A 9,509-nucleotide genomic window follows, 5' to 3' on the forward strand; every position below is an offset into this window, starting at 1 on the left:
GCCTAAGATTAATTTGTGCACAAATGAGACAAGATTGTACTACATTTTGTACAGTATCTTCAATTGTATCCCAAAAATATTTTCTTTTAAGCACTTATTAAAGTCTGTGTTGTCCTATGTGACACAAGATTTCGTGATTGTAACAAGTATAGAAATCCTTTAAATGTTCAGGAATCACAGCACGCAACTGACCGTTGTGGTCGTGACATAAAACCCCATTCTCGTGAACAAAAGGAGGTTTTAAATCAACCCGAGAAATAGAAATAGAAGGATCTTTTGCCCATTCCTCTACAAAGGAAAGAAATTGCGTATCTGTATGTCTAACTATTGCTATTAAAATAGGATCTGTAAATAATACTACATATTCTCCTGTTAATCCAGTGTAGAATAGAACTAGGACAACTCACTGGTGCAGTATTCCTAGATTTTGCAAAGGCTTTTGATTCTGTTGATCATGCTATCCTGCTTAACAAACTCCAGAGCTCTGGAATAAGGAAGCATGATTTAAACTGGTTTCATTCCTTCCTATCAGGTAGATCCCAACATGTATCCATCTCAGGCTATAACTCCAACCCCTTGGATTATCACCTGTGGTGTCCCACAATGCTCTGTTCTGGGGCCCCTACTCTTCACAGTGTTTATCAATGATCTTCCTACAACTTGTAAGGGAGCCTCAATACACATGTATGCAGATGACACCATCTTATATGCACACAGCCATAGCCTCTCCGACCTTCACATACTTCAATCTGACTTTTTGAGACTTGAAAATTGAATTCCCCAAAACAAACTGTTTTTAAACACTGACAAGACTGTAACAATGGTATTTGGGACCAAGGCTAAATTTCTAAAGCTTCCAATGACTGAGCTTCAGATCAGAACCAATGCTAAAACCACACTAACTACGGTTGCTAGTTTTAAATACTTGGGCATATGGTTTGCCTCCCATTTAACATTTGGGATGCACATTGATACCCTGACAGCCAAAACTTATGCCAAACTAGGTAACCTTTACAGGAACAAATCCTCCCTAAGCCTGCTCGTCAGAAAGCGTATCGCACAGCAGATGCTAATACCAATTATCGACTATGAGGACATAGTATACGGCTCGGCACCCCAAACCCACCTTAGCAAACTTGACACCCTCTGCAATTCAATATGCCATTTTGTTCTCCAATGCAACTACAACACACATCACTGCAAAATGCTAAAAAAACTAGATTGGTCATCACTCGAGTCTAGGCGCAAAGTTCATCTTTCCTGTCTTGCCTTCAAATACTTTCTGGGCAAGCTACCCATCTATCTTAACAAGCTCCTCACCCCTACCACATACAGCACATATCTTCTGAGATCTGACTCCAAAAGACTATTCATGGTCCCAAGGTTCAGCAAAGTATCCGGCCGCTCCTCCTCCTCTTACCGCGCACCCCAAAACTGGAACATTCTAACGGAGATTCTCACAGCCGCCACCAGTCTAAGTTCTTTCAAAACTAAAGCCGTCTCACATTTTAATCTGGTCTGTACCTGTTACATACGCCTATAATATATTTTATCTTTAACTGTGCATACGTCTTGTATATACAGTATACCCTGTTCACTTATGTAACTATGTATTTGAAACCATGTATTATTTGTCATCCTAACTCTATTACCAGGACATACTTGAAAACGAGAGGTAACTCTCAATGTATTACTTCGTGGTAAAACCTTTAATAAATAAATAATACCGTCGCTGTGCCATATATCAATTTTAGTCTGCAACCATCCTGATATTTCTAAAGAAATATCAGATACCAATGTATGAGTAGCACCTCCTCTGATTAAAAAAATAATAAAAAAACAGCTATAGAAAGAGCTAGAAGAGACATATTAAATAGAATACAAAACAAAAATGGCGCAGACTGCGGCTTTAAACTTGTTTTACTGTCAGAAGGCTTAAAACACATTGGTAGACTGGATTAGGAAGAGCCCACTTTTCAGCCATTAAGGTGAACATTTTCTAGCAGTTTTATTAGACATACAAATACATTAATATTATGAGATAATAGATTCATACAAAATGAACACTTTATAGGTCCATGTGACAGGGTGAAGTCAACCCCTATCAGTTATGCCTGGGAGACATATGTCTGAGTGCTTCACCCAGCACTCATAAGGGTTAACTCAGGTGGAAGCTAGGTAATCAGGATGTAAGCTGACACCTGAGAAGCAGCAAGGTATAAGATGATGTTGTTACTGGCAGTAGCTGCCTGCCCTAGACCAGAGCACATGGATATATGTGCTGCTAGCCAGACGGATACATCAAGCTAACTACTGCAACCAAAGTAAGAGACTTGTTCATTTGTTTTTCCTGACTGCTTAAAAGACACTTACGGTTTGGTTATGGTTTAGCCAGCCAGCCTGCTAGATAGGCCTGGTGTGTTAGTCAGTCCTCCCAATGTGGAGCCGGATTTGTTTTGTTTAAAGGGACAGTGTACCCGCATGTTATGTATGCTGTGGAGAAATAAAGCCACTGAACGTTTTCATTATCCTGAAACTATACGTGTGGACTGTTCCCTGACCTCGGCTACAGGCCGTCCTGCCACAGGTGGTGTCAGAAGTGGGATGTCGGACGGCCCCTGTGTCTGAAGGGCCACACAGCAAAAGAAAAAAAAATGGAGACAATTTTTTCTCAGTTCCTTGAGCAACAGCTCCAGCTAGCAGAGAAGCAAGCTGAACATCAAGCTCAGCAAGCTGAGCGACAAGCCAAGCAAGATGAGCAACAGGCTCGGCGAGAGGAAAAGCTACTCCAACTGCTGGCCGAAGGCCCAGCCCCAGGCAGACCAGGGATTCCAAATAACCCACCGGTGATTCTGCCTAAAATGAAGCCAACCGACGACCCAGAGGCATTTCTCCTCACTTTTGAAAGCGTAGCCACGGCCCACGGCTGGACAGTTGAACGCTGGGTAACGACTCTGGCTCCACTCCTCATAGGAGAAGCTCAGGCAGCCTATCAAGCTCTTCCAGCAGATGAGGCCATGGACTATCAGCAACTAAAGGCTGCTATTCTGGATCGCCTAGGCCTTACTCCAGAGACCTACCGTCAGCGGTTTCGGACAGTCAAATATACAAACAGAGACAGACCCCGGGTCGTAGCCCACCGCTTAGTAGACTTATGTACCAGGTGGATACAACCGGAGAAGCATACCAAGGCAGAGATCCTTGAACAGTTTGTGCTCGAGCAGTTCATACAGATACTGCCCCCATCCTCCCGCTCCTGGCTAAAAAGACATGCTGCATTTTCCCTGGATTCAGCGGTCCGCTTGGTGGAAAACTTCCTTGGCGACAACACCCAACAGGATAGCTGGGAACGGTCTGTGCAAACACCAGTTGCTTCTGGTGATACCAGAGGCAGGCGAGCAGACAATCGAGGGGTCTACAACCCGCCAGCTCGGGAGGTCCAGTCAACCCGATCGGAAGACCCTTTCCCCTCTCGGAGGGTTCCTGGTACAAACTCCCGCAGAGACGCCCGTCCCGGGTCCGAGGCCATTGGATCACTCAAGGGAGCCCGCCACCCACAGTATTCCCTGAGAACCTGGACTTCCGTCACCCAGCCGGTGGAGAGGATACCTCCACCAACCAGAAGGGAGGATCCCATCTAACAGCGGAGAGGTCCAAACACCGAGCCCCGTCGAGAGCTTCCGCTGACGACCGAGTTTGCGGACTCAGGAGCTGATGAGATGAACTGTTCATATGGCAGAACCACTGCCACAGCTTCTCTCCGAGGGGACCACAATCCATGGTTAGTCCCAGCATCTTTGGAGGGGAAAATAGTAAAAGCCATGCTGAACTCGGGATCTGGAAAAATCCTGATCCTAGAGGGCCTAATTCCAAGCAACAGACTATCCTATGACTCTCCTTGGAATATCGAATGTATCCATGGGGATACAAAGAGATACCCGACCGCGAACGTTCTACTGCGTATTAAGGATCAAGAGGCTAGCCTACCAGTGGGAGTTGCTCCCTGGCTACCTGCTCCTGTTCTACTTGGCCGAGACTGGCCCTACTTCGAAACATTGTTGGCCCCTACTCCTACGGAGCGTACTTCTCTGGTTCCGGAGAAGCCCGGAGACTTGTTTCCTTTTTCCCCAGAGATTTTTCCCCGTAGACACCACGTCCCAAAGACACGTAAACAGAGACGTGCGGAAAAAGAGGACTGGTTAAGAAAGGCTGGGACTCTTGGTAACATTAATCAGCCCAAAAGACTGCAGGCATGGCCGGAGATGACCAGTGTGGGGAACAGATAGATACGGGAATTTTGCCTGACCTGGATCTTCCTGACTTCCGTCAGAGGCAGAGGGAAGACCCAGCTCTGGCTAGACAATATGAGAAGGTGGTACAGGTCAACAACAAGATAATGGACGAACAAGGTATAAGAGTGTTTCCACATTTTGAACTGTTAAATGACATTGTATATCGTGTGAATAAGGTTACACAAACAGGGGAGGTCATTCGACAGATGCTAGTCCCTAAAGAGTTGATTAAAACAGTGTTCACCCTAGCCCATACTCTCCCATGGGCAGAGATAAGACCACGGACCGCATCTCGTCCCGGTTTTACTGGCCAGGCATACATGGTGACATCATGAAACTATGTGAGACATGTCCTGAATGCCAGTTAACTAGCCAAAAAGGACAGAAGCCGGCTCCCTTGGTCCCTCTGCCCTTGGTAGCCGTCCCATTCGAGAGAATTGGGGTAGATCTGGTCGGACCTTTAGAACCCTCTGCGAAGGGACATAAATTTATACTCGTTGTTGTAGATTATGCCACCAGATATCCTGAGGCCTTCCCTCTGAGATCAGCCACTGCTAAACAGGTTGCTCACAGGCTGTTAGAACTGTTCTCTAGGGTAGGACTGCCCAAGTAATGTTAACTGACCAGGGAATAAATTTCATGGCAAAGTTAATGCAGGATGTCCTGAAGTTATTGGAGGTAAAATCCATCAGGACCTCAGTCTACCATCCTCAGACTGATGGATTGGTAGAGAGGTTTAACCGTACTTTAAAAACCATGCTTAGAAAGTTTGTGGACACTGAAAAGCGAGCTTGGGATGAACTTCTCCCTTTCCTGTTGTTTGCGGTACGAGAAGTTCCCCAATCATCCACAGGCTTCTCCCCGTTTGAGCTCCTATATGGACGCCAACCTCGGGGTATTCTCGACCTACTGAAGGAATCCTGGGAGGAGGAGTCCTCCCTCTCCAAGAATACCCTTCAGTATGTCATGGACCTTAGAAACCGCCAAGACATGATAGGTCGGTTTGCTAAGGAAAACCTCCAATCTGCTCAAGAACGTCAAGAAAGGCAGTACAACCAAAATGCTCGCTTGAGGGTCTTCCAACCTGGGGACCAAGTGATGCTACTACTACCGACATCCGAGAGTAAACTCCTTACGAAGTGGCAGGGTCCTTTCCAAGTTCCTCGCCGCACCAGGGAGGTGAACTATGAGATCTCTCAACCAGGGTCCAGGAAGGGTAAACAAATCTACCACGTAAACCTCCTGAAACCCTGGAAAACGATGAGATCGCTGTTCATCCACCCTCGGGAAGGAGAGACGGATTTGGGTCCACAGCTTCCAAAGGGTAGTACGTACAATGACCATCAGGTTCCCATGGAAGGGCAGTTAACAACGGAACAAAGGTCAGACCTACTAGAATTATGTGACCAGTTCCCAGATGTTTTTTCTGAACTGCCAGGGCAGACTGATTTAGTGTCCCATAGGATTGAGACAGAACCTGGCGTAAAAGTACGATCCCGTCCCTATAGATTGCCAGAGGGCCGAAAAGACCTGGTAGAGAGGGAGATAATAGACATGTTGGAATTGGGCGTGATCGAGGAGTCCCACAGCGAATGGTGTAGCCCTATAGTGTTGGTCCCATAAACCAGATGGGAAGGTGAGGTTTTGCGTGGATCTGCGAAAGGTAAATGCTGTATCCAGATTTGATGCATACCCAATGCCTAGGGTGGATGAATTGCTTGACTCACTTGGTAAAGCAGAGTATATCTCCACCCTAGATCTCACGAAAGGATATTGGCAGATACCTCTAGCGGAAGAATCCAAATGCAAAACTGCCTTCGCCACCCCTCTCGGTTTATACCAATTTGTCACTATGCCATTTGGGTTACATGGGGCTACAGCCACGTTCCAAAGATTAATGGACAAGGTACTACGACCCCATAGGGCATATGCCGCGGCCTACTTGGATGACATTGTCATCTATAGCAGACACTGGCAGTCTCATATAAAAAGCTTAAGGGCAGTCCTAACGTCCTTAAGAGAAGCAGGGCTCACTGCAAATCCAAAAAAATGTGCCCTGGGTAAATCCACTACAAAATACATGGGCTATGCCGTTGGGGGAGGGAAAGTAAGGCCACTAGCTAGCAAGGTGGCCGCCATAACGAAAGTCCCCACGCCACAGACAAAGACACAGGTCCGCTCCCTTTTGGGGTTAGCAGGGTATTACAGGCGGTTTATCCCCAATTTTTCAGAAATTTCTGCACCCCTAACAGATCTGACAAAAAAGAGTGCCCCGACCCAAGTTAAATGGTCTTGGGAGTGCCAAGACGCCTTTGACATGCTAAAAAAGTGTCTGTCAGAGGGCACCGCTCTTCAGAGCCCAGATTTTAAAGAGCCCATCATCATCCAGACGGATGCCTCAGAGGTTGGACTGGGAGCAGTGCTGTCCCATCAATTTGATGGTGTTGAACACCCCATACTGTTCATCAGCCGGAAGCTGTTCCTAAGGGAAGTGAGGTATTCCGTCATTGAGAAGGAGTGCCTCGCTGTAAAATGGGCAATTGAGGCCTTGAGACATTATGTCACCGGAGTACACTTCACCCTGGTCACTGACCATGCGCCCTTGAAGTGGTTAAACACCATGAAGGACACAAACTCAAGGTTGACCAGGTGGTACATGGCCCTCCAACCCTTCTCTTTTGATATTCAGCATAGACCTGGAAAGGACCATGGAAATGCTGATTTGTTGTCAAGAGAAGGAGTGGAGGGTCGGGCTTCAGCCGTGTGGGACACTAGCCACACACAAACAGGGGAGGTATGTGTCAACCCCTATCAGTTATGCCTGGGAGACATATGTCTGAGTGCTTCATCCAGCACTCATAAGTGTTAACTCAGGTGGAAGCTAGGTAATCAGGATGTAAGCTGACACCTGAGAAGCAGCAAAGTATAAGATGATGTTGTTACTGGCAGTAGCTGCCTGCCCTAGACCAGAGCACATGGATATATGTGCTGCTAGCCAGACGGATACATCAAGCTAACTACTGCAACCAAAGTAAGAGACTTGTTCATTTGTTTTTCCTGACTGCTTAAAAGACACTTACGGTTTGGTTATGGTTTAGCCAGCCAGCCTGCTGGATAGGCCTGGTGTGTTGGTCAGTCCTCCCAATGTGGAGCAGGATTTGTTTTGTTTAAAGGGACAGTGTACCCGCATGTTATGTATGCTGTGGAGAAATACAGCCACTGAACGTTTTCATTATCCTGAAACTATACGTGTGGACTGTTCCCTGACCTCGGCTACAGGCCGTCCTGCCACAGTCCATACATTTTGAATGGTGCATGTTACGTCCTGTTCAGTACTTGCTCAATAACGCCTGATTCCTATTGTCTGTATCCTGTTTCTCACTCCCCTCCTATTGTCTGTATTCTGTTTCTCACTCCCTTCCTAGGTCTGTATTCTGTTTCTCACTCCCTTCCTATTGTCTGTATTCTGTTTCTCACTCCCTTCCTATTGTCTGTATTCTGTTTCTCACTCCCTTCCTATTGTCTGTATTCTGTTTCTCACTCCCTTCCTATTGTCTGTATTCTGTTTCTCACTCCCTTCCTATTGTCTGTATTCTGTTTCTCACTCCCTTCCTATTGTACACTTTAAAAGAAGTCGAGATTCTGCTTACTGTGTTATCAGGGAATTATCTAATTACTTAAAAGATTTATGCACAAGCAGAAAGGCAGAGAGACGAACCCACTCACCTGCCCACACCCCTAGAACATGTCCGGACGTTGACTTGATCCAACACAAGCCTGTTATAAAACTGGAGCGTTCCCCGCCTGTAGCATTAATTCTCAAACCCAACACTGAATAACCAACTTGTTATCCACTGCTTATCTACTGCTCAGCTTTACCAAATCATTTCAACAGAGATTTACTTGCAGAACTCAATGGAGGCTGAGGAGCCAGAAATACGTTGGCACAGCAACCAAAATGAATATTTATTTGGCTTGGGTGTACGGCAAATGAAATATTATAATGCCTCCTTAATTTCCCAAGAATTAAACTCTTTTCTTTCTCAGACATTTCTAAAGGTGAAGGAGTAGTGGATTTTTGCCTCGCTTGGCTTCTGTGCTTTATAAAGTTCTAGAGGACCACCCTAATGCATTCTGAAAACCCTATTGTTTAGGCGTTGATGTCTCTGGAATGGAAAACAGCAGGAATATCAAACTTACTGATTTGGAGTCGGCCTCATTCATTTTTAGCCTCAGTGGCTTACTCCACTTCGATAGAGTCTCACTAATAAAAGTCGGTACTTTTCCATGAATTTTTTTGGTTAAAAACAAACACATCGTATTGATTCATATAGGCCAACATCTCTGCAACATTAAATATAAGGATTCAAGCAGCCGGAAAGAGCAGTTTTGATGTGTACCATACAAAAGAAAAAATATATTTGAGTTGAGTATCACAAATTGTTGATTTAAATTAATAATCAAATCTTTTGGGACATTAACGGCATGACTGCCAAGCACTTAATAAGCACCGAAGTATTGATCTAGCTTTCTCCCATTTGTTGTTCCGGTTAATTTACTGCTTTAAGGCAGTTCAACCAATCTGGCACTAGCCTGAGAAGCGTAACAGCATCTTCTAGTACAGCAAAGTGGCGGGCGCTGAATTTTTTTTTTTGGGGGGGGGGGTGGTTGCAGAGGCTCCACGCTCTTGCCTGAGGCATTTAAATTAAGTGTCGGGGGATCGCGTGAGGCCTCTGCAACACACCAGGGTTCAGACGCATTGCTGTGATGCGTCGCCATGGCAACGCGGCCCCAAATGACGCTGCGGTGTCATGCGGAGTGACGTCACACCTGTCTCCATGGCAACAGGGTCACGTGACCCCGCGGCGTCATTTGACGCTACAAAACCAGGTAGGGTGGCGCGAGGGGGAGCAGGTAGGGGGCGCAGCTCCAAAAGTTTGCGCTCCCCTGTACTAGTAGATGGGTGAATGTGACAAGCACCCTCTAATGCGTTTTGCACAGACACTGGCGCTTTGACAAAGCACCAGTGTTGGAGCTAAACGTGTTGGAGAATTCTTTCCTTTTTACCTCACGGCAATACCCAAATAAAGTAATATCTTTTTCTATTGCTACCTCCAGTCTGGCCCCGATTCTTTCTGCAGTGCACCGCCTGAGCTGCTCTTTCACCAATCGTTTAGTATATGTTGGTTTAAACGTGCAACCCCTGAAAAATAGCCT

This window comes from Ascaphus truei, chromosome 17, assembly GCF_040206685.1.
Source record: "Ascaphus truei isolate aAscTru1 chromosome 17, aAscTru1.hap1, whole genome shotgun sequence".
NCBI lineage: Eukaryota > Metazoa > Chordata > Amphibia > Anura > Ascaphidae > Ascaphus > Ascaphus truei.